This window comes from Canis lupus, chromosome 8 (genome assembly GCF_003254725.2).
Source record: "Canis lupus dingo isolate Sandy chromosome 8, ASM325472v2, whole genome shotgun sequence".
NCBI lineage: Eukaryota > Metazoa > Chordata > Mammalia > Carnivora > Canidae > Canis > Canis lupus.
The window spans coordinates 8,403,389-8,425,996 of NC_064250.1; the positions used below are offsets into that span (position 1 = coordinate 8,403,389).

Here is a 22,608-nt window from a genome sequence, read left to right on the forward strand (position 1 = left end):
TTTCCCTTTACTCCCTTTCACTAATTTTTATATTCTATTTTTGGGGTATTGAATTGTAGAAGTTCTTTATATAGTTTAGATACTAACTCTATTGGTTATGTCATTTGCAAATATCTCCTCCTATTCAGTAGGCTGTCTTTTAGTTTTGTTGATGGTTTCTTTTACTGTGCAGAAGCTTTTTACTTTGATATAGAGGGAAGAAGACAGTCTTCAAAGATGGTGTTTGGAAAACAGGTACATGCAAAAGAGTGAAACTGGATCACTTTCTTACTCTATACACACAAATAAACTCAAAATGGATTAAAGACCTACATGTGAGACTTGTTGCCATAAAAATCCTAGAAGAAAGCACAGGCAGTAATTTTCTCTGACATTGTCCATAGCAACAATTTTCTAGATATGCTCCTGAGGCAAGGGAAATAAAAGTAAAAATAAGCTATTGTGACTGTATCTTGCAACTTATTCTTGCTGGGCTTCCAGTATGATGTTGATGCTTTTTAAATTTTTTATGTATTGATCTAATTCAATAACAATCTACATTCTACTGTGTCTTAAAATTATCAGAAGTCCACTTTTCCCTTCTTTTTCTGTTTTAACATAATGTGTATGCACTGGTAATAAAAATATTACAGGTTATGGGATAGAGATATGTGTGGCACTTAAAACATTGAGAATTTATAACTATATTACTGTGATCGGTAGTACTTTGAGCAGTAGTGTGAAACAAAGGGAGAGCCACATGTTGTCTCTGTAGCAACTACTCAACTCTGCTACTGTAGCCCACAACCTTAGAAAATATGAGGTAAATTTGTATGGCTGTGTTCCAACAATAAAACTTTATTTATGATTATGAAATATGAATTTTATACACTTTTCACACATCATGAAGTCTTATCCTTCTTTTGATTTTTCTCAAAATGTATGTACCATTATTTTTTTTTTTAAAGATTTTACTTATTTATTCATGAGAGACACAGAGAGAGGTAGAGACACAGGCAGAGGGAGAAACAGGCTCCATGCAGGGAACCCGATGTGGGACTCGATCCTGGGTCTCCAGGATCACACCTTGGGCTGAAGGTGGTGCTAAACCACTGAGCCACCCAGGGTGCCCCATGTATGCACCATTCTGAGCTCTCAGGCAACACAAAAACAGGTGGCAGACTGGATTTGTCCCATGGGCTGAGGTTTGCTGACCCTTGATCTTAGTGATAGGAAATATCTAGGGAGGGTGAAAAGGAGGAATAAAGGTTTCATATAAAGACACAAGCCAAAAAAAAAAAAAAAAAGACACAAGCCTAGGGCTATGGGCCAATACCTTAACATATATTCTTCTGAGAGAGGACAAGTCTTTGTATATGCGTGTGTACTGTGTCCATATGTGTATATATGGGTGAACAAATATTTAAGTGTGGCCAAATGTATGCATATTTAGGTGTTTGTGTCTATGTGTGTGTGTAAATATGTGCATAATTTTTTTAATACTCAGTTGCACGTAAACACACAAACATGTAAGGGCTCAGTAGCGAATCATAATTACCTTTTTTTCCCCACAGGTGTATGAACAGATAGTTGTGTGTTGATAATTTAAAGATGCCATATATCAGTAATATCTTGACTATAGGATTTATCTCAAAGTTATACTTTGTAACCTGTTTCCAAAGAGTCTAGATAAGTCTCTTTCAATAACATTGTTCTTTTGATGAGCTAGCCAGAAACTGAATTGCCACATAACTCTTCAGACAACTACACCAGATTTAGTGCCAAAATTTAAATGTCCACACCTCCAAGGCACATCTCTATTTACTCCTAATTTAAAAAAAAATCTCATCTTAAAATACGTATCTCCCTGGGAGTTACGAAAGTTAATTTGTCTTCTAGTTTCATTTTTTTTTGTTTTTTTTTTCTTTCAAATATATTATTTAACTTTCTGAAGTGTTTGGAGGCACTCTGGATAAATGGGGAAAATATCAAATGAAAAAGTTTTTTTTTTTTTCATCCTGTGGGACTATATGCAGGGGGTGACAGGTCAGCACACATTTTCTTGCCAATTCCATATGTGAAATTCATGGGATACTCAGAAATAGTGTGTGCCTCAATCTACTCAGCTGGAAAGTTGGATTTTAAAAAATGGCTTGCAGAGAGAATATGGAAGGTATGGTGCCTGGCAATTGAAGTGGACTGTAGGAGATTCCCAACACATTACATGTCTCAAATGATGAGCACTCCAAGTAATATAACAAGGAGAGAAAGGTTATTATCAAATACAGCCTTAGTCAACAAGAGGATTTCCTGCTGTCTGTGGACACAGAGGGATGAGAAAACATAAAGTCACAGTGAGTACTGTTTGCTCTATGATATTTAGAAGTAATTTTATCATAAAATTTACTTCTGTACTTTAAGCTGCCAGAAACCTCTGAAATGAAACAAAGCTTTGAGTGAAGGAACAGTCCCTAGACCTATCATGTAAAAATCTCTTCTAATAATATACTTTTCATTTATTCAACATCTAATTATTTCCTGTCTGTGAGTTGGCTTTTTTGGGGGGATGGATCTGACTTCTGTTCATATAAAAATATTTTCTTCTTTTATTTCCAAGACATATTCTAACGATTGATTTTTACCCTTTTTTGAAATTATGGCATTTTTTCTTGTTATGCTTCTAATAATACATAGCAAAATAGGAAATCAACCTCATAAATAATGTATCAAAACTTTCACCTTTTAAAAGTGATTTACCTGGATCAAAGAGGACAGATTTGCACCTATAATTAAATAAAAAAGAAACTGCTGTCTCTCAAATGTGCCTGTGTTCCCCAAAGACAGTAAAATAAGTCAGTCTGATCAATTATAAAAGAGTGAATGTCAGTCATTATATGTAACTCTAAATAAATATAGAGAACACAACATATTAGATACTATATGGGAATGATGGAAAATATCCCTCAGTTATGATGTCAGTGAATGCACAATTTCTGCTGTTCAGAACTGTTTCTGTGCTAAAATTACCAGTTATATGGATTTTTCAGAATATGTGGAAAATAGATCCTGAACTGCAACTGAAGTGGGTGTTTACTTCTACTCTTCTTTAGATCTGAAAGTCAATTCTGTTACAGGTCAGGTTTGCAAAGCTAAATAAAATTAGTATATGCTCTCCCAACCAAATGGCTCAAATATCTGTGATTCTATGTACCTCAACAGTATATGAGTATCTTACAACTCTAAGTTTTTGGCATCCTTGAGAAGGAAATAAGTGAAAGCAGGAGAACTAGACAAAATCTACACTACATTGCACTTGATTAGCTCATGGATTGATCAGACATTGATCTTTTGAGTAAACTATGGGTGACTTAACCCTACCTTCTCCCAGATTAGACCTTTGTAATCAGTCACTATTTCAGAAACGTACATGACCCATAACTGTTTTTGTCTCTTTAAGTATCTCAGTCTGACTTGAAAACTTTGATCTCTGATGAGATTAAAACAAAAATTAAACCAATATATAAAGATTCAATGCTTGATCTTAGCTGAATCTAACTATGAGTTTTCTTTCTGTTTACAGATAAGGACGTTTCCTCCTAAATTGTTAGATTTTTATCATATATATGACATATATCTTTTCATCTCTATACTATACTATGAAAAAATCAATATGGAGATGCATCATTGTCTTTCAGGTGTCAAAATTTGTTGATAAATATATAGTTTATATGAAGCTTATAAATGGCAAGTAAACAACTGTGACTTAAACTAATACGAAATTCAAATAAAAATGCATGTGTGGTCTAACAAATAAAGTAGATGGCCCAGGTTCAAAGTTAGGAATGAACTAGTTCTGTGGGTAAAGCCATTTTACCTAGCTATGCCTGTAAGACAGTAAGAAAAAAAGCAAGAACTTATTGAATATTACAACTAAATTTGGGTTCTTGATAAATCAGTCAATATACTTTGTACAGAAATTATCTCTTCCAACACATGATTGTTTCCAGTTCATATTATGCTTACAAAGGATGGATTTTCATCACATCAAATGGCTTAATTTGGTTAATTGTGTTTCTTTCTCAATATACCATCTGTTTGAGTCAGGGTTAAGTTGAAGATAACTGAAACACCTCTGGTAATTTTAAGCAGAAAAGGATTTAATACAAGAATTCAGTTTGTGCAAACTTATTGGAAAGCCTGGAGGGAAGTCTCTAATACCATAGAAGTAATCCACCAGGTGAATCTCTTCCTTTGTTATACTTAAGAATTTAGAGCACTGTCTTTTCAACCATATGGTTCAGGAATGTATTATTGTAGCTGCTGTAGTCTCTAGATTAGAAAACTATGTACTTTGACTCCAGTGTCACATTACACCTATATATTGGCAAAAATTGATGCCCTGAGTCTTCTCAATATTCACAAATTAATTATGTGTCACTGGGATTTCTGCAAATGTTGTTACAGAAAAATTCAGGGCCTGGATGAGTATGATGACAAAAAGAAAAAAAAAAGGCAGAAATGGTAGACCTGTGGCTTCCACATTACTCTGCCTTACTTAGACATGAATGTTGCTTAACTGTCCAAATCTAAACCACATTCTGAGCCTGTTTGCAAGAGTCTTACAAATGTAGATTTAGCTTCTTAACCTCAGTAGCATGGGAAAGCACAAGTAGAAAAAAGGTGAGTGGATATTGAACAATAAAACAGGATAACTCCCACTGTCCAGCAATGTTCACTGACCACTCATGTTACTCTTCCCATACATAAATTTCCAAACAACAGTAGCAGCAACAACTGATTTTTCATTCAATACAACTATTCCCCCCATATAAATAAAAACATACTGCCCCCAAGAAAAGAAACCCAGGCTTCTAATAGTCATAGAATCCTTCTTTAAATGATGTTCCTTGGGGATCCCTGGGTGGCTCAGCAGGTTTGGCACCTGGCTTTGGTCCAGGGCGTGATCCTGGAGTTCCGGGATCAAGTCCCACATCGGGCTCCCAGCATGGAGCCTGCTTCTCCCTCTGCCTGTGTCTCTGCCCGACCACCCCCCCTCCATGTCTGTCATGAATAAATAAGTAAAATCTTAAAAAAAAATAAATGGTGTTCCTTCCTCTGTTAGTTCATTAACCTTCCCATCTATATATCCTACAAGGTTATCAAAGAATAATTTACAATATAAAATGAGGGAAACTAAGTGGGAGAAAGGAATAATATTTACATAGACATAGCTACCTAAAGAAAAAGAGGCTATTCCAGCTTTTGTTTCTCCAAATGGTCACAAGAGTATGTTTGCTATTTAAAGTATTATTTTACATCTTCTGAATTTCATGCTTCCATTGCCCTCAGCTGTTTGAGGTTAAATGATGGGTGAGTTAAGGCAAACCTTCATTCCTGATGAGCCTGAGCTGTTACTGGTGACAGTCTGTTTTGGATTACTGGAATTGTACATGAACTTACACCTGGTAATTCAAAGGGCGTGGTAATATAAAGACGCATCTATACATCTATACATAGCCCTTCCGTTCTAGATACTCACATACTACTGTCCCTGACACATCTTAGTAGCAGCTCTAGGTCTCTATAAAATTAATATTAATCTTCTTATCCAATAGAGAAACCTCGTTTTCTCCTGTTACTTTAAGGTCATAAGGAGCCCAGAAATGGCTAACAGCAGACTCATTTTCCAGGTCTAGAAACAAGTGTGCCATCTGATAGAAACATTTCCTTGGATATTATAGCCTCTAAACTAGTAGAGGTCAAAACTGTGAGAAGAACAAGGACATTTTTGCAAGAGGACACATCATCAAATTCCACATTATAAATTCACATTACAGAAGATGCACCAAGAATCAATGTCTGATACCTCACCTCTTAACATCTATGAAGTTGATGATTTGACACTGGGACCTCTGCCAATGTTGCCACAGAACAGTTCAATGCTACTGTGACCATGCTTGCCACCAAAAGAGCAGAAGTAATGGGAGCACAGCTTCACTCTTCTGCATCCAAATGTCATGTGAGTGCCTCCGATTCTTTTAGCCCAGAACATATATAGACCCTAGCTGGAAGGGATCCTGGAAAACACAACATATTGGAAGGAAGGTGGAATGGAGGTTGAGTGTCAGTCCATTTTACCTACCACACCAATTTTACAACATTCTTTTTAATTCAGGTCATGGGTTATCCAATTATAAAAGCCAAAGTGATGTTCACTATTTTTCTGTTCATCATTCAAAATGGCATAAAATCCTTCTTTTTACCCAGTGTGTTCCCCAATTATTCAACTGTTTTTATTTCTTGTTTTATTCTAGATCCTAATTTTACTTCTGCCAGGCAAGCCTTCCTGTCCAATTTGAATTTTTTCATTTGGCAACCAAGAATTCAATATCGTATTATGTTTGCAATGGATCACCCCAGGTTATCTTGCTCCTAAGGCCCTTATTTGTGTCTCTTCATTGTTCTTTGCTAAAAGTTATGCCTCTCTCTCTCTTTTCTTTGGTGGGGGGGGAGCCTCTCTCTTTTTAAATAACTTTCCAAATGAAGTTTTCCTATGCCAGCTCTTTGAGAAATTGGTCACCTAATTCCATGGACAACACTTTGTATCACTAATTATCTTCAGCCAAACATTGGATATAAATATATACTATTAAATATTCTTGAAGTGTTTACTCTGAATGTTTAATTTATATAACCATAATATCCTTTATATAAGTATAAAAACTTTTTCCCCTTTTTTCCATTTAACAAATATTTACTCAGTGCTATTATGTGCAGAATGAATTAATTGTATCCGTGGGGATAGGAAAATGTATAGCCTGATAAATATAGACTAGCACTCTATACATGAAGGTTGTGAGTGATTATGATTTATTTTATATCCTAAGAGGTACAGTAGAATGTTGGCCACAGACCCAAACCTGTAACTCCAACTCATACATTTATAAAGTTATACATCATATTTCAGATAGAAATATAAAATTAAAGAAATGAAATTTCATGGGTTCAAGTATTCTTTACTTTGCCATCCAAGTATACAATCTTGTAAATGGAAATAAACACTAAATAGGTAATAAAAAATTCAGCTGCTAACAGCATTATTATACTTTATATTACCAGTTTCATTGTTTAGTTCTTTTGAATTCAAGGATTATTCCACAAAGGAAAAATTAAATATTTTTTTAAAAGAACATTTAGGCAGTAATTGATTCTTTTATTTCTCCTTTCTGCTTAGTGGGCTTTAGGAAGTCAAATTTCTTCATAAAAAGGAGAGAAAAACATATCAAAATATTACCTTTTTCCTAACACTGCTTTAAAAATATCTAGTAATATTTATTTTTCCAACGTAATTTGCATGAGTTTTCTTTATGTTTTGGTTGGTGTTTGGGGCCAATTTGGCTCAAGATTTTAAGAAGAAAAATATTAATTGTCCATATCAGATTGTAAGGTCTATAAAACGCTATAAAATGATCAAGCTGATTATATATTATATTTATATAGCTATATATCCTCATATGCAGATAAAACTGATCAATAGGACTATATATTATATCCATATAACTATATATCTATATAGCCACACACACATATGCATTAAAATGTGTAGTTTATTTGGGGAAAATGCTATAGAATATACTAATGAACTCTTAAATTGCTGCCCACATCTATTCAGTTCTTAAAAGGAGAAACTGCCAGTAACTTACTTTCTCCCAGAAATTAAATGAATTATTGTGCCCACTGAACTGATTTTTCTTACTTCTCATTATACTCATTTAATTTATCCAGATTGTAAGAATTTTATTTTAGCTTCTTTAAGGAGTCACATTTAGCCTATAGCCAAATACTGTTTATGTTTTAGGAAAAGTAGAATAGTAGTTGTAGATTATCAAACTTATTTCAAAATATTTTAGGTCACAAACAACAAGTATTTAGGTTTAATCTCATTAAAAATCTTAAGACAAAATCAGGATTGTATTAGCATATTCACACATAAATCAATTAACAATACAGAACTGTAGACTCATATCTTTATGTCTCTGCAATTGTCAATTGCTAATACAGATATCAGGATATAATTGGACCATTTCATAGTGTGAAACGGGTGAGGTCTTGTTTTTAGGTCCTTGTACCTGTAAATCATAGCAGAAAACACATCTTAAAACTGAGGTGGCAAGACTGACGTGTGCATTCACACGCACTTGGTGTAAGTCTTCACACTACGTTCTACAAAGTGCTGTAATATTTGTCAATTAATATCACTGATACTTAAAGGCTTTAAGTATATTTTGTTTCCTCAAAATTACTTGGAAGAGTTTAGAGTCATAAACAAGAGTCACTTCTTGAGTCTTGGTCCATTCCTAGGTTTTAAAACTAGTTTTAGATAGGCCCGAGTAATTTAGTAGATGGAGAAGGGACACATCTTTTGTAAGAACTCTTGTGAACTCTATGTTTCCCTTCAGGTTCAGAGGCCAGGTTCTTAATTTGGGACCCCGTGTCTTTCCACAGGTCGTCCTGTTAGCCTGTTGTGAAACTTGAAAAATGTGACCAGCCTGTAGTTTAGTCTTACAAGGAGCTAACAAGTTAGGATTCATTCAAGAAAATAGACTTATTCCAATAAAATATCTTTATTTTCTAGAGTATTCAGATATTTCTTGATTTAATGAGCATTAATCAGCTGCATTGGTGTTATAGGACTCATCGTTAGATGTGCAGCTCACGGACCTTATCCACCAGACAAATGTATCTGAACTTCTGGCAGTGGAAGTTAGTGATTCTTTTATACTCCACGGTTTGTTAATTACTAACAGAAAAATGAGAGGCAGTGAATAGTTAGTTACACAATAGAGCACATTGAGATAGTGGGTGGAAATCAGTATGAAGAGTTTGCTAGTCAAATTCTCCTGGATCTGGACCCTTGGTCTAAATGTTATTCATCAGTGACATGGTACTCTTTGGTTTCCCCAGTCCAGAGGTTATGGAACAGCCTAGGGATTACTCACAACATGAGAGCCTCAACAACAAGGCCTGTTGTGATATAGACCCCAGTATCTGATAGTCAAGCTGTATTACTAAGATTAGAGTCAGGCAAAAGTTAAACAATATGTAGACTAATTATGTTTGCAAAGAAAATAGAGGCCAAAATAAAAAATGGATTAGGATGAATAGTGAATATATTACATTTCATGCTTTTAATAGGTAATCATAAGATGGAGATGAATTATAGTAGGATTTAATTTCAAGAGCACCTCTAAGTCATATTGAAAATATCCCTGGAGAAGATAATCTACTCTTTAACCAACTATAAATTAACTAAATGTATTCCAGGAAGAAAAAGAAAATGCTCCTCCCTAAAAGCAAACTATTTTCTCTTCATTACTTATAATAGCAAGATTCAATTAATTATGAAATTTTGGTTTTTGATGATAGAATGGCAATTTTTAACCAATATTTTTAAAAAAGTATAAAATACTTCAATATTTATATTAATCAGAGAACTAAAAATAATCAAAACAGTAATTTATAGGAAAGGTCTTTAACATATAAATGGACATCTCTTTGGTAGATAAACCTCTAAGCATGGATGTCACTTTGAGACATTTATGGCCTGAGTATAGAATTACAATGGCATTTTATTTTAATGTTGTGGTAATTAATGCTAAGTTATGATGATAAAAGTACAAATAGCAATGAATAGCAAATGAGCTAATACAATAAATAGCAAATGAATTAGTCCTGACACAGAACTTATCAAACTGATAAAGTTATAATTTTTTTAGTTACTTGGAAGTATTCTTTGAATTAAAAATTTTTTACAACAAGCTACAGCCTTTGAGGTAGGTATGCAGTAGTAGAATTGTCATTTCTATCAAAAGTCTCCTATTTCTGAGGATACACACTCTTAGGCCAATCAAGATTCATCTTAGTCTTTGATTTTTTTTTTTCTTTTTTAGTGACACACAGATTCTTTAGCCTTACTCAGTCTACCTCCTCAGATTTCAGCCTTTCAGAGTAAACAGAATAAATAAAAGTTACTGCTAATCTGCTCACAGGATTAAAAAGACTATTAGGCCGCATCCATTTTTGTAGCCAGTTCTATATTTTAACTCATTGATTTTAAAACTATGACTGGCTTTATTTCTTCTTGCTTTATTATCTAAATGATCTCTATGTAATTTCTTATTTATTTATAAAATATTATCTTTAATGACATTGTTTATTGAAATGATAGGTTTCTTCTTAGATTCCAACCTTGTTTTCACTCATTTATTTTTATGTAGCACTTATTAACTTGGTAGGTACCCTTTTTATATCAAGTTTGTGCTGAGAACTAGTGATAAAAAATTATTTAGGCTCACAGTTCATCAAGCACTATTTGCTTGAGTCTTGTTTCTACTCAGATACAACCTAAGATAGAGGTCAATTCTTTGCTCTAGACTGAAAAATCCATCATTTAATCTAAAACATATCATAAGTAGCATTTTTAGGGAAATGGAGTCCTGCTGTTTGCCTTTTGTCCTGCAGAACTTTTGCCCATTTGCTTCATATGACATTTAAAATTCCTCAGCTTCTAATCTAGTACCCATTATGTAGTCCTAGAATGCCCCTGATGTAGCCCTCCACTTTAATCACAATCCCTTACAGAGGGCTCTACTACCCTGACAACTCCGTGCATTAGTTTGTTCCTCTCAATTATTACCAAAAAGAACTATTGAGAACCAAGTTGAGGAGCCACTCCAAGTGGTTTGGAGTGAAGAAGGCCTACTGAAAGGATGAAGAGGGGTATAAACTTTCCTCTTGCCTACGATTAGAGTTCATAAAATCACCAGGTAGGCCCTGGAGATTACGCTCTTCAGGGTGCTGAGACCTGTGAGGATAACCAATTGAAACCACTTTGCCAAACCACAAGAGTACACAGTGATTGTGATCTGATGTGTGATCTATAAAGAACTGGGGGGATGGAGACACCAGGAAAGCCAGTGGTGAAAAATAGTGGGACAGAGACGCAGGAGAGAGTGTAGACAAATTCTGGTGCCAAATGTCAGAGTGCTTTTTTACACAGTCCTTCCATGGCTTTCCTAGTGAGGGTTAGGCTTACTAAAAAAAAGTTACTATCTTGAGGGCCATGACCATTTTACACATTTCATTGGGGTCCCTAATACAACTTTAAACATTCTGTGTTGTACTATTAGTTACTGGTTAATAAAATTGGATTACGTTGTCTCCCTTTCTATCTCTTGATCATAAAAGGTTGAGTATACAATTAGCAAGAAAAATTCTAGCTGATAAAGGCATATATTGATTCATTATATTTCAATGTGGTGATTTCTAGGCTCTTTCCATATTACAGAGCATTTATACTTGCATGAGTGGGAAGTACAAAACTGCAAAAAGCTCCAAATTGGTAAGACGTCTCCAATTTTATTATCAGCATTTTCATTAAAGGAAAACATTAAATGTCTGCTCCTTTTTGAATAATTCATATTCGTTTTGTATTATTAAACTTTTGCCTCTCAGATTGATCTTCATTCACAAAAGCAAATTTCTGTAATGGCTTGGTTGGTGATATACAGTAATTTCAAAACCACTTTTCATAAGACTTTAAAAAGAGTTAACTAACTTCCCTTTCAAAATATAGTCCTCTATGTATAGACTATGTTGACATTAAATGAACATGATAGGGCAGTTTTTCATGTAATATAGTAGTGTTAGACAAAACAATATCTTATGAATTAGTGCTATATATTAATAACCGCTCCTCATGATGTATCTTTTCATTATTAGTGTCATTGCAAGAGCAGTTTAGACAAGACTAAAAATCTGCAAGATGACATCAGTTAATACAGTGAAGACAGCTGAAAATGCAGAGCATTCATACAGGAGACAATGTATTGTAATGGAGATTTCCGTTTCATCTCTCAGCAGAGAGCAGCCACTGTCTTTTGTGTTTAGATAGACATATGGATATATGAAAAATTATAGAATAGGAGAGAGGACATGCTAATCTAATGAGTGTTCTGACCGAATGTTCTAACCTAGCAAATTATCAGTCCATAACTACATGTTCGGAACTTAGGAGCAACATTATCCTGCATTATATCAGTAAGCACGTTAAAGGAAATAGCCAAAGAATAAAATTAAGAAAAAAAGATTTTTACTTAAAAAAAAAAAAAAGCTTATTTTCAGGAATGGTAAGAGTTTTTCCCTGAGCCACCTTAATTTTAAAGTATGGCTAGAAGAACCCAGAGAGTGGTTCTAAAAGTAACTAAGTCTCTTAGGAGGTACTCACCTTTCAAAGCTATGGCCGAGATTCAAGTTAAATTAAATGTGTGCAAAGAAAAATGTGTAGAGAACGATTTTAATAACCTTAACTATTTGCTCTGAACCGGACACTTTAGACTTCTTTTTGCTCTTCCTAAGTCCACATTAATGAAATGTTAAATCTTAAATTAATAAATAGTAAAATGGACACATATTTCCCGGAGTGTCCCTTTCATTCCTATTGAGAAAAGCATTAAGTCCCAGGATATACTGCAATAGTAAATACTGTTTTCTGTGGTAGCACAGCTTTGGTAAATTAGAAGCTACCTGTTTTTTAGGGGCTTAGAGGAGGTGTCATACCATTGGTTGCTGGGTAATAGAATACCAGTTACTCAACAGTGTTTGCATTCTTTGGCATACTTATGAATATGTACTTGTGCTATATCACACTCACAAATTGCTTATTGGTGGATGCTCTGTTCAGCTCAGTTGGACTGCATGAAAGGTTACCAAAAATACAAAGATGGAAAATTAATTGGTAGAAATTATGTAAATTAAAGTCTATATTGTACACATATTCTTTGATCCTTTTGATTCAGTAGCAACTCAAACCACACATGAGTTGGATTTATCTAATGCTTTACAATAACCATGCACACGACAAATAACAAAGATGGAATACTTTTCCCCCACCTGAATAGAGGAGGTGGAAGCCTATATTGCTCTAAGCCCCATGTAAAGGATTAACCTGAAAACAGCATACTTTCTATTTTTTTCTTTTGCCATACACTTTCGAGTTTTGCCACTTTTAAAATTACGCATGGATTCATTTCATCAGCAGGTATATTGTGAGCCCCATGTGCCAGGCAGAGGGTGAGGTATTGAGGGTGTCAGGTCCCTTTCCTACTAGGACATTCTGAGAGGACAAGGAAGGCAAAAGAGAACCATAGTGCTAAGGATAAAACAAGGTATAAAACACAGAAAGAAAAATACTGCACAATCTCATATGTGGAATTTAAAGTCAAATAGGTGGAAGCAGAGAATAGAGCAGTGTTTACAAGAGGAGGAGAAGTGGAAAAAATGAGCTGTTGGTAAGAGAGTACAAAGTTGCAATTATTTAGGAGGAGTAAGTTCCAGACATCAAAGGTGCAACAAGGTTACTATAGTTAACATGAATAGTATATACTGGAAATTTACTAAGAGAGTAGATCTCAAGTGTCCTCATCACACATGGACACACACAAATAGTAACAATCCGAGAAGATGGGTATGCTAATTATCTTGACTGTAATAATAATTTCACTATGTATATGTACATCAAAACATGCTGCATATGTTAAATGTATTCAGTTTTTAAAAAAACAGTTACAGATGATTGCTGCAAAAATTTGAGGGAAGAGACTTCGATGAGATTTTGAGGACTAAAGAGAAACAGGAGATTTATAAATTTTGAAATAATGGATTCATTGTACAGTAAGGGAATAACTTTCGCTATATTTACTCCTAGGTTTTAACGTGAAATAAATTTATTGAAATTGTTCCAATAAAACTTCAGTTTGGGACTGATTTTAATTTTAAAGTTTAGGAGGTAGAAAATGCTTGGGTTAGAGGAAGGGGTTCCGTGGGAGCATCTTTAGATTAGATGGTAAGGGACAGCCTTTCTTAAGAGCTGACATTTGAGCTGCGAATTGAAGGATAAGAAAAGGTAGAGCATGAGAAAGTCAAGGGGAAGGACATCCGGGCAGAGGGAACTGCAGGTGCAAAGGCACAAGACAACAATGAGGAGGGGCCGTTCAGGAAGTGAAACAGGTTGATGAGGCTGGAGTCAAGAGTGCAAGTAGAAAGAGGTATAAAAGGGTAAGAGAGGCAGGCAGGTAACATACCATCTGCAATTCTGTAGACACAGTGAAAGTCTGGATTCTACTTTATTTTTTTTTAAATATTTTATTTATTTATTCATGATAGTCACAGAGAGAGAGAGAGAGAGGCAGAGACACAGGCAGAGGGAGAAGCAGGCTCCATGCACCGGGAGCCCGACGTGGGATTCGATCCCGGTCTCCAGGATCGCGCCCTGGGCCAAAGGCAGGCGCCAAACCGCTGCGCCACCCAGGGATCCCCGGGATTCTACTTTAAAGCACTGGGAAGCTATTACATAGTGATGGGCTGGAAAGCAAGGTCACCTGAAGTACTCCTGGTTTCTATTTCGTTAATGAAGGAAGGAGGTGAATTAGGGACGAATGCCGATGATTTGAAGAGAAAGTGAAGAGGCCCAAGGCCAGTTTTGGAAACTGAAAAGTGAACATACTTAGGCAATTAGGAGGTCTCGTGGAGACCTGCATGTACAGGATCAAACCACTGTTCTTTGATGTGGATTGAAGCAGACTGTAGAGGATCATGGTCTTTATCCCTCTATGGACTCTTATTTTCTCTATCAATGACTTGTTCTACTTCCCATTTGAATCCATTTTGTAATGCATTCAGCTATGCCTCCCCAAGTTTTATAAGTTCCTTGAGGACACAGATGAGGTCTCCTACTTTATCATATGCTCTGCTGTCCCTTACAATACCTTTAAAATAACAAGGCACTCAATATTCTCAACTAAGAGGAACTTGCAGTCCAACTGACCTAGTCTCTGTAGATAACATGTTGCATCTAAAAAATGAACAAGACCGGTGCCAAAATACAAATTTCTTTTAGTGCCACCTGCAATATTTTCCTAAAGAAATTGATGAATATGTATGCACAGATTGAAATGCCGGTCTTCAATGGAGTATTTGTCATTACATTTTCAAATGAATCCCTAGCAAATGATTTCAGGAGGATGTTCCTCTTTGACAAACCCAGCTTAATAACACATATTTTGTGTTCAAACCGGAAGCTTTCAAACTCCATCCCTCAAAAAGACACTTCGCTTCTTTCAGATTTTTAATCTGACCAATTACTGGACACAGGAGATGTTAATTAACATAAGTTCAAAAGGCATGTGTAGCTCCTGCAGGTTCTTCAATTCCTGTTTTAACTCCAACACCTTTTTTTTTTTCCTCCCGTATTTCACTCAGAGAAAAGGGAAGGGCAGGTTGTCTGTGTTTGAGAGTAATCATGGTTTCCTTCAATTGTCAGCCATTATTGACATGATGTTGCTCTTTCAAAGAGTGCAGCAAACCATTTTCCTGGACAGTATTTTAGCGAAACTTGATATGATGTCACAGCATCATTGAAAACTTAGGGCAAAAAGGGCCCCTGTGAAGTCAGCTGCGTGCTCCAGCTCCTGCAGGATGTGAATGGATTCCAATGGATACAGGATAGATCCAATTAATCTGAAAAACTACAAATTGAAAATTTTAAGTGTTTTTTTTTTCTTTTTCACATATAGCCAAGTTTTTGTATTCCACGGTTGACCTTTCTGCTCATGTGTTTTCTACTATATAAATTAGGGTTCCCTATCAACTTAAATCCAATATTTGATGGGATCATTGCCAGAGAATAAAAATAATTCCCCTCCATTTGAGAAGCATTATTTTATATATCTTATGCTAACATTACGTCCATCCCTCTTCCTCTTCAAATTATCTAGGCTGCGTATTTAGCTGCTATGCATTCTTACATTTGATTTCCTTTCTCTCTGTTTGTCATCTTCTTTGTTCACTGATTGGGTTATACAGCTGTACCTATTAACATTTTGGACCCAATTAAGACTTTAATTTCATAGTATTCTGTTGCTTTAGTGGGAAAATAAAATCACCGGCTTCTGATATCACATTAGGACTTGTGTGGCATGCTTCTTCCCAACAATTTTACAACTGCCATGTTTGTAAATCCCAAACACATTGCTGGTATAGCAGGCCTTTTTCCCTCCACAGCCCTACCCCTCTCACCCTATTGGAACAGATAACAAAAGGACTGAAACTGAAAGTTAAGTCTGTGGAATATCTGAAAAAGCTCCCCAACTTGAAGATGGTCATTTCTGGAGTAGTGGCCAAGTGGTGGGCTTTGGTGCATGACAGATGTGAATCTAACCTTTCGCTTGCTATTTACTTCTGCAACCTTGGCAAGTGACACAACTATTAAGGTATCAGTTTTCTTGTCTGCAAGATGCTGGCCCTTGGGTTAGAACTTAACATAGAGGTCTTTCTGAAAGCACGTACTGTCTCTCAAGTGTGTATCCATGATTCGAGGAGCCTAGTACAGACAGTACCCTTTGATACTTCCACGTATGACTTCATTTCCTCTGCGTGGTTCCCCCTTCAATCTTCTTTGTCCATGTCTTTGCCTTTAAGACTCTGGTCAAACATCATAAGCTTAAAGACACTTTACTTCTCTGTTGCCTCTCTAAGTGGGCTAATTTTCCTTCTTTTATGTTCCCATTGCACCCAATGCATCTCTAATTGCACTCAACAGATAAATGCTGGTAGTCCGTGACTCTTTGAACCACAAGCTCCCGGAGATCATAAGCCAAATTCTACTCTTCTTTTTATCTCCCATGCCAAGTGCAAAGTGACCTCTACCACTTTTGCTTCGGTTAGGTAAGTTAGTAGAAATCCCATAGCCATCAAGTGGCAAACGGATTAATATCAGGCCCTTCAGAGATAACCCTCCAAGTATTTTTACTCTTTAGAGTGAAGAATGCCTCTGCACCCCTATCCACTCGACAGGGAACTCTGTGTGGCCCTACAATGAGATATTCTGAAAGACCCGTGGGAAAGGCCTTTGAGGACGTGGAGAGCTGCTTACCTGGAATTCGCTCATTTTTTTCAGAAGTCTTCAAAACTTCCTTACTTTGCTTTCTCATTGGCCATCGCTGTCCCGTGCTTCCCAAGAAACTTTGTTCATGCCTCTATTTTAGCCTTTACCACACTGCATTGTAATGATCTGTACCTGTCTATCTCCTCCTCTGGAAGGTATGTTTCCTCAGAGCAACAGGGCATGTCTTCCTCATTTATACTCCGCAACTGTTACCAGGCCTGGCATATCATAAACACTCAGTAAGTGCTGAGTAGATGGTTCAAGTCAGCCAAGTAATTGTTTGAGTGAGTTGACTCAATATTACATGCTGGTCAGGAGGAATAAGAGTATAAGATGCATTTTAGAGAGCAAATAAAAGACTAGCTCCTCAGTCTGCTGAGCGTGTTTCATTCCCTTCTTAAATGTCAGCGGGTGAATCAAGTTCACACTGTTCCAGGGAATTTAACATAGAAAAAAAATTCTACGCATGTCTTACATATGCCAGGGCTCTTCTTTTTCCCAATTTGAATGTGACTTTTTTTTTGTACAGTAAATAGATTCCACTCATATGAATATAAGATAATTTTCTGAATATACTGGACCCTCCACCTGCTGGTCGTGGTTCTCTTACAACCGTGGTACTTGCTTCCACATTCTTCATGTTCTCACTTGCAGTTTTTTTTTAAAGTAGAATTCACCTGAAGCCAGTTTTCACACTGCAGAGCTAATTTCTATGCAAAAGTGAATGATGTCTCACTTTAAGTATTCCTTAGAGCATAAATCTGACATTGAATGTATAATTTTCAGCAGCTGAAGCAGTATTCACTAAAGGGTTGACATAAGAACAAGGATCACAGGAAACTGTAGGTGAGAAGAACGACGATACCTACGTGAAGGCTTTTCCCATCATCTCCATGCCAGCATGCCCTCATTTATCTTGCTTTTTACATGAGGTTCAATTTTTATTTTTTATAACTGGGTCAGATCCCTTAGGAAAAGTGAGGCTTTTGCACAAATTGAGATTCATGAACTCTCTGAGGCCACCAGGAAGATTGACGTTGCAAAAAGGGCAATAACACAGTTTACCGTGTGAATAGCATCTTTCTTAATTGTCTGAAATCCAAATGAGAATTTTTCAGTACAAAAGCTTGAAATTCAAAGTAACCACATTGTGCTACAGGTAAAGCTTACACCTCTAATTCTTACACGGACATGTTATGATGAGACTTATTTCACACAGTGGACTCACAAGTGAGTAATCCAAAGTATGCAGAGTTGGAGGCAATTGCCATGCATTATGGCATAATAGAGTTAGACACCGTGCACCCAGGACAATTCTGGATTTAGTTCAGGCAGAGGCATTATATTTAATAAGTAACTTAAGGGACGCCTGGGTGGCTCAGATTGTTAGGTGTCTGCCTTTGGCTCAGGTCACCATGTCAGGGTCCTGGGATTGAGTCCTGCATCGGGCTCCCTGCTCAGAAGCGAGTCTGCTTCTCCCTCTGCCCCTGCCTCTGCCTCCCCCCTCCCCCGCTCATATTCTGTCTCTCGCTGTCTCAAGTGAATAAATAAAATCCTAAAAAAAAGTAATTTGAGACCACTGACCTTTTGCAAAGCATATTAACTGAAGGGAAGAGTGTGCATTTGGCTAATTTCAGGCACTGTGAGTTACATAAGAACTCTACAAATACTTTTAAATTTATTGGTAGCACAATATATACATATTGATTGTCCTTTGTATTTGAAGGTGATGCTGCTGTTATTGTCTCTGCTGTTTCTGTGTGTTTAGATCTAGCTGTTTGATTGGCAATTCCTACTGGGTACAGCCTGCATATGTGTCAACTAACAACTGCAGCCATTGCCTGGAGGGCTTGATTGCTGGGTTGTTCAATATTTATTAAGCACCCAAGAAGTGCTAGGTGCTGCATTGAGCAGTGCAAGTGTATGACTGATGCTTCTTCCCTCTAAAAATTTTATTCCTAGGTGACTAGTGGAACACACGTGCTTTTTATTTTTTTGTGGGAGTTCCCTGAAACTGTGCGGTTAGAAATAGGAACTCCATTTACCAGATGCTGTTCAGTAATATGAAAGGAAGGTGGATAACGTCTTTCCTATTCACTTGGAAGTGTTCAGGTTGGAAAGCCATGTTTGAATGATCCTAGTATAATGGCCTACTAGACGTGAAGACCAAGGAAGAATGATGTGAAAACATGTTATCATTAGGGCAGAATGAGATTTGAAAAGAACTCTGGACCAGGGGAACTTTGTTTATAGAGAATGGGGAGAAAAGAATTCAGTAATGTCTTCAAGATTTGGTAATGGTAAGCTTTTGGGTCAAGTTGAGCCACCCCACCTTTGACCACTGCTCACACTGAATTCTGATGTAATTTTTCCATATTTTAATCATAGTGTTTATGGTAATGGTATTTTATAAGATAATGATGGAAACCAGTGGATTCAATATTTTTCTTTCTTTCTCTTTCTTCTTTCTTTCTTTCTTTCTTTCTTTCTTTCTTCTTTCTTTTTTTTTTCTTTCTTTCTTTTTTTTGGTGCAAAGAGGTGATTTTATTAAAGCACGAGGACAGGACTCATGGGCAGACAGAAATGCTGCACTGGGTTGTATTTTTTTAAATTTTTTTAATTGGAGTTCAATTTGCCAACATATAGCATAAAACCCAAAGATCATCCCGTCAAGTGCCCCCCTCAGTGCCCGTCACCCAGCTTTCTTCAAGTATTTGACATCAATCATAGCATTTCCTCTTAGTGACAATAGGAGTTAAAATTAATTAAACAGGAATTAATAATCAGGATAGATCTTTAAAAAATTGGTTGAAGACTTAGGCAGTACTATTTATGTCAATGGTAACCCATGCATGTCATTAAAAAACAAAAATGTATTCCAATGTATAACTAAAATCACTGTATTTTCAATGTACTTCTTTTAACCCAAGCTTGAGTGTTTACCCTCAACAGTTATTTACAAGTTGTGTACTAAATATATTTAGAAATATATTTAGCCAATATATCAGATTTTGAAGTGTTTTTGTAGAAAACATGAAGATTTTGTGTATATTAAAGCGTGTTGCATTTTCATTTCAGTTGAAGAAAAGAGCAGATTTAAGTTTAAAGTTTAAGAATTTTTGTTTTGATTTTTTTCAAATGACAAAGATGTCACCTACATAATCAAAACAACTCTTATTTTTACATTCAAACAATTTAAAGGCATTTGGTTCAAAATAGCCTTAATAAGATCTAATAAAGAGTGCTAATGCAATGTCTTTTCTTTAGTCATAATTATAACAAAGTGAATGTTACACAAAGAAGCGTTGGACAGGACATGAGTAATAATGCAGTATTGACAGCCAAACTGCTCTCTCTTTTGATGATCTTAATTTTCTGGGATTTAAGTAGAGAAGTATAAGAATGCCAACACCCACTTTGCTGCTACTCATCTAAGAGCTTCTTACCTAATGGGTTATGCATTAATTCTTTTAACTGACGTAAGTATTATCCACATTTTAGTATAATTATACGGCCATAACTTACCTTTAACTATCTCAGTAAAATAAGAAAAAGTCAACCGCAGATTTGCAGAAAACCCAGAAACCAATTAGAGATTTGATACATGAGCTGGAAGGTTCTAAAGGTGAAATGAATAAAGTGAAGGGGGCAGCAAGAAGAGGGGTAATGTGAGAGGGTGCGAGTCAGTGGGAAGACAGAAGATGCTATGAAGGAATTGGTCAAAAAATAATATAAAAATTTGAATACCGAATGGAATCTTACAACTTAAAATGTTTTCAGATGTAGACGGATTCCAAGCTTATGTAAATAATACACTATTATTCTCAGTACAATTATTTTGGGGTTTTGCCTCAACTTATGGTCATTTTTATTTTCCAGTCAACAACCATGAATGCAAGGATCCATCTTAATTCAGAGATGCATGGGGAATCTCTAAATAAGAAATTTATCAGTAGAGAACAATATATTTTTCTCTCTCTCCTTTTCTTTGTCCCATTAATGAAGGATTTCATCAAAATTCCAAGCTTTTACTGAAATAACCATGGGCCCTAACTCTAGTAATCATTGTAACACTATCTTTACGAAAGCTATCTTTTTGATGTGATCCCCATTTCACAAGGGAGGAAATAGATTATATGAAGTTTGCAAAAATACACGGGCAATAAATAAGGAACCAGAGTTAGAACCCCAGAACTAGGGCTGTTGGCATCTTGGAGAAGAGTGTTTCTCAGCTCTCTTCAACAGAACTGTGGACTGTTAGACTCCCTTAGTAACAGCCAGGCTGGAAGAGAGGCAGGTAGGTAAGTGGGTGTAAGGATGTTTCGCACATTGCTTACTTTCACGAGAGCAAATCAACTTTGATTTGTTGGATATGCTGCAGCTTCCCTGGTCTTATTTTTTGAAGACAGAATAATAGGACTAAATAAATCGGTCCAAAGTATTTAGATACTTTTGCAAGTTTCTGCCTATCTGTAATTGAACCAATATATCATCATAGTATCTTTAGGAGTTAAATATAGTTAAGGTTTGCTTGAGTTCCTTGTTGCAGATAAGAAAACAGCTGCTCAAACTGTGGAAGGAGCCTCGGTGTCCATCGAAAGATGAATGGATAAAGAAGATGTGGTCCATGTATACAGTGGAATATTCCTCAGCCATTAGAAACGACAAATACCCACCATTTGCTTCAACGTGGATGGAACTGGAGGGTATTATGCTGAGTGAAGTAAGCCAGTCGGAGAAGGACAAACATTATATGTTCTCATTCATTTGGGGAATATAAATAGTAGTGAAAGGGAATATAAGGGAAGGGAGAAGAAATGTGTGGGAAATATCAGAAAGGGAGACAGAACATAAAGACTCCTAACTCTGGGAAACGAACTAGCGGTGGTGGAAGGGGAAGAGGGCGGGGGGTGGGGGTGAATGGGTGACAGGCACTGAGGGGGGCACTTGACGGGATGAGCACTGGGTGTTATTCTGTATGTTGGCAAATTGAACACCAATAAAAAATAAATTTATTATAAAAAAAGAAAACAGCGGCTCTGAGAAATAAAGACCCTTCCCCTGAGTCCCCTAGAGAGTCAGAGACCCAGCTGAATACCATTTCCAAGGCCAGGCATTTCTGTTTCCTACTTCTATCCGCTAGACAGCACTACCTCTTTGCTTTCCCAGTTGTTTATGTTTGGTTTCACAGCAGTTTTCATTAATGCCCCTTAAATGATTGAAATATAGTTTCAAAAACCTGAATTGTTACAACTGCATTGTTACCTTTGTCTTTATTAGTAAAACAATCTTTTTCTTGTTTACTCTGTTAAGTGCTAATGTAAATAACAGCTTTTATTTAGCATATTTTTGCTGACTGTTTTTACACTTTTTTGCTACCTCTAGCCTAACCATATTTGTCTCATTCTTTTGCAAATCTTCTAATTCTAAATTAATTGAAGCTAGGATTTATTCTAAAAGGAATGGTACATCAGTGTTCTTGTTTTCCAATTAAAGCCTTCAGCTCCTGTGCACTTACACTTTTGCAAATTCCATCACTGCTGTACAAATGCCTTTGCAGTTTACACAGGAATATAATTAAAATGATCTTAATATATTGTTTGAGGAGAAACTAAATGTATTCTCTT

General features: G+C 36.1%; 1 long non-coding RNA gene across 2 annotated transcripts in view; it reads left to right on the plus strand.

The window, feature by feature from the left end:
* LOC112657810 (uncharacterized) overlaps window positions 1-22,608 on the plus strand; it is a 57,545-nt gene that overhangs the window by 22,820 nt on the left and 12,117 nt on the right. Inside the window, exons 2-3 of one of the 2 annotated variants that reach the window (XR_007412262.1) lie at window positions 5,670-5,998; window positions 21,531-21,704. This is a non-coding gene — a long non-coding RNA (uncharacterized LOC112657810). Of the gene's footprint in view, window positions 1-5,669; window positions 5,999-6,293; window positions 6,633-21,530; window positions 21,705-22,608 lie in introns of those variants that run through there. The other variant, XR_003135321.2, reaches the window with a different exon arrangement.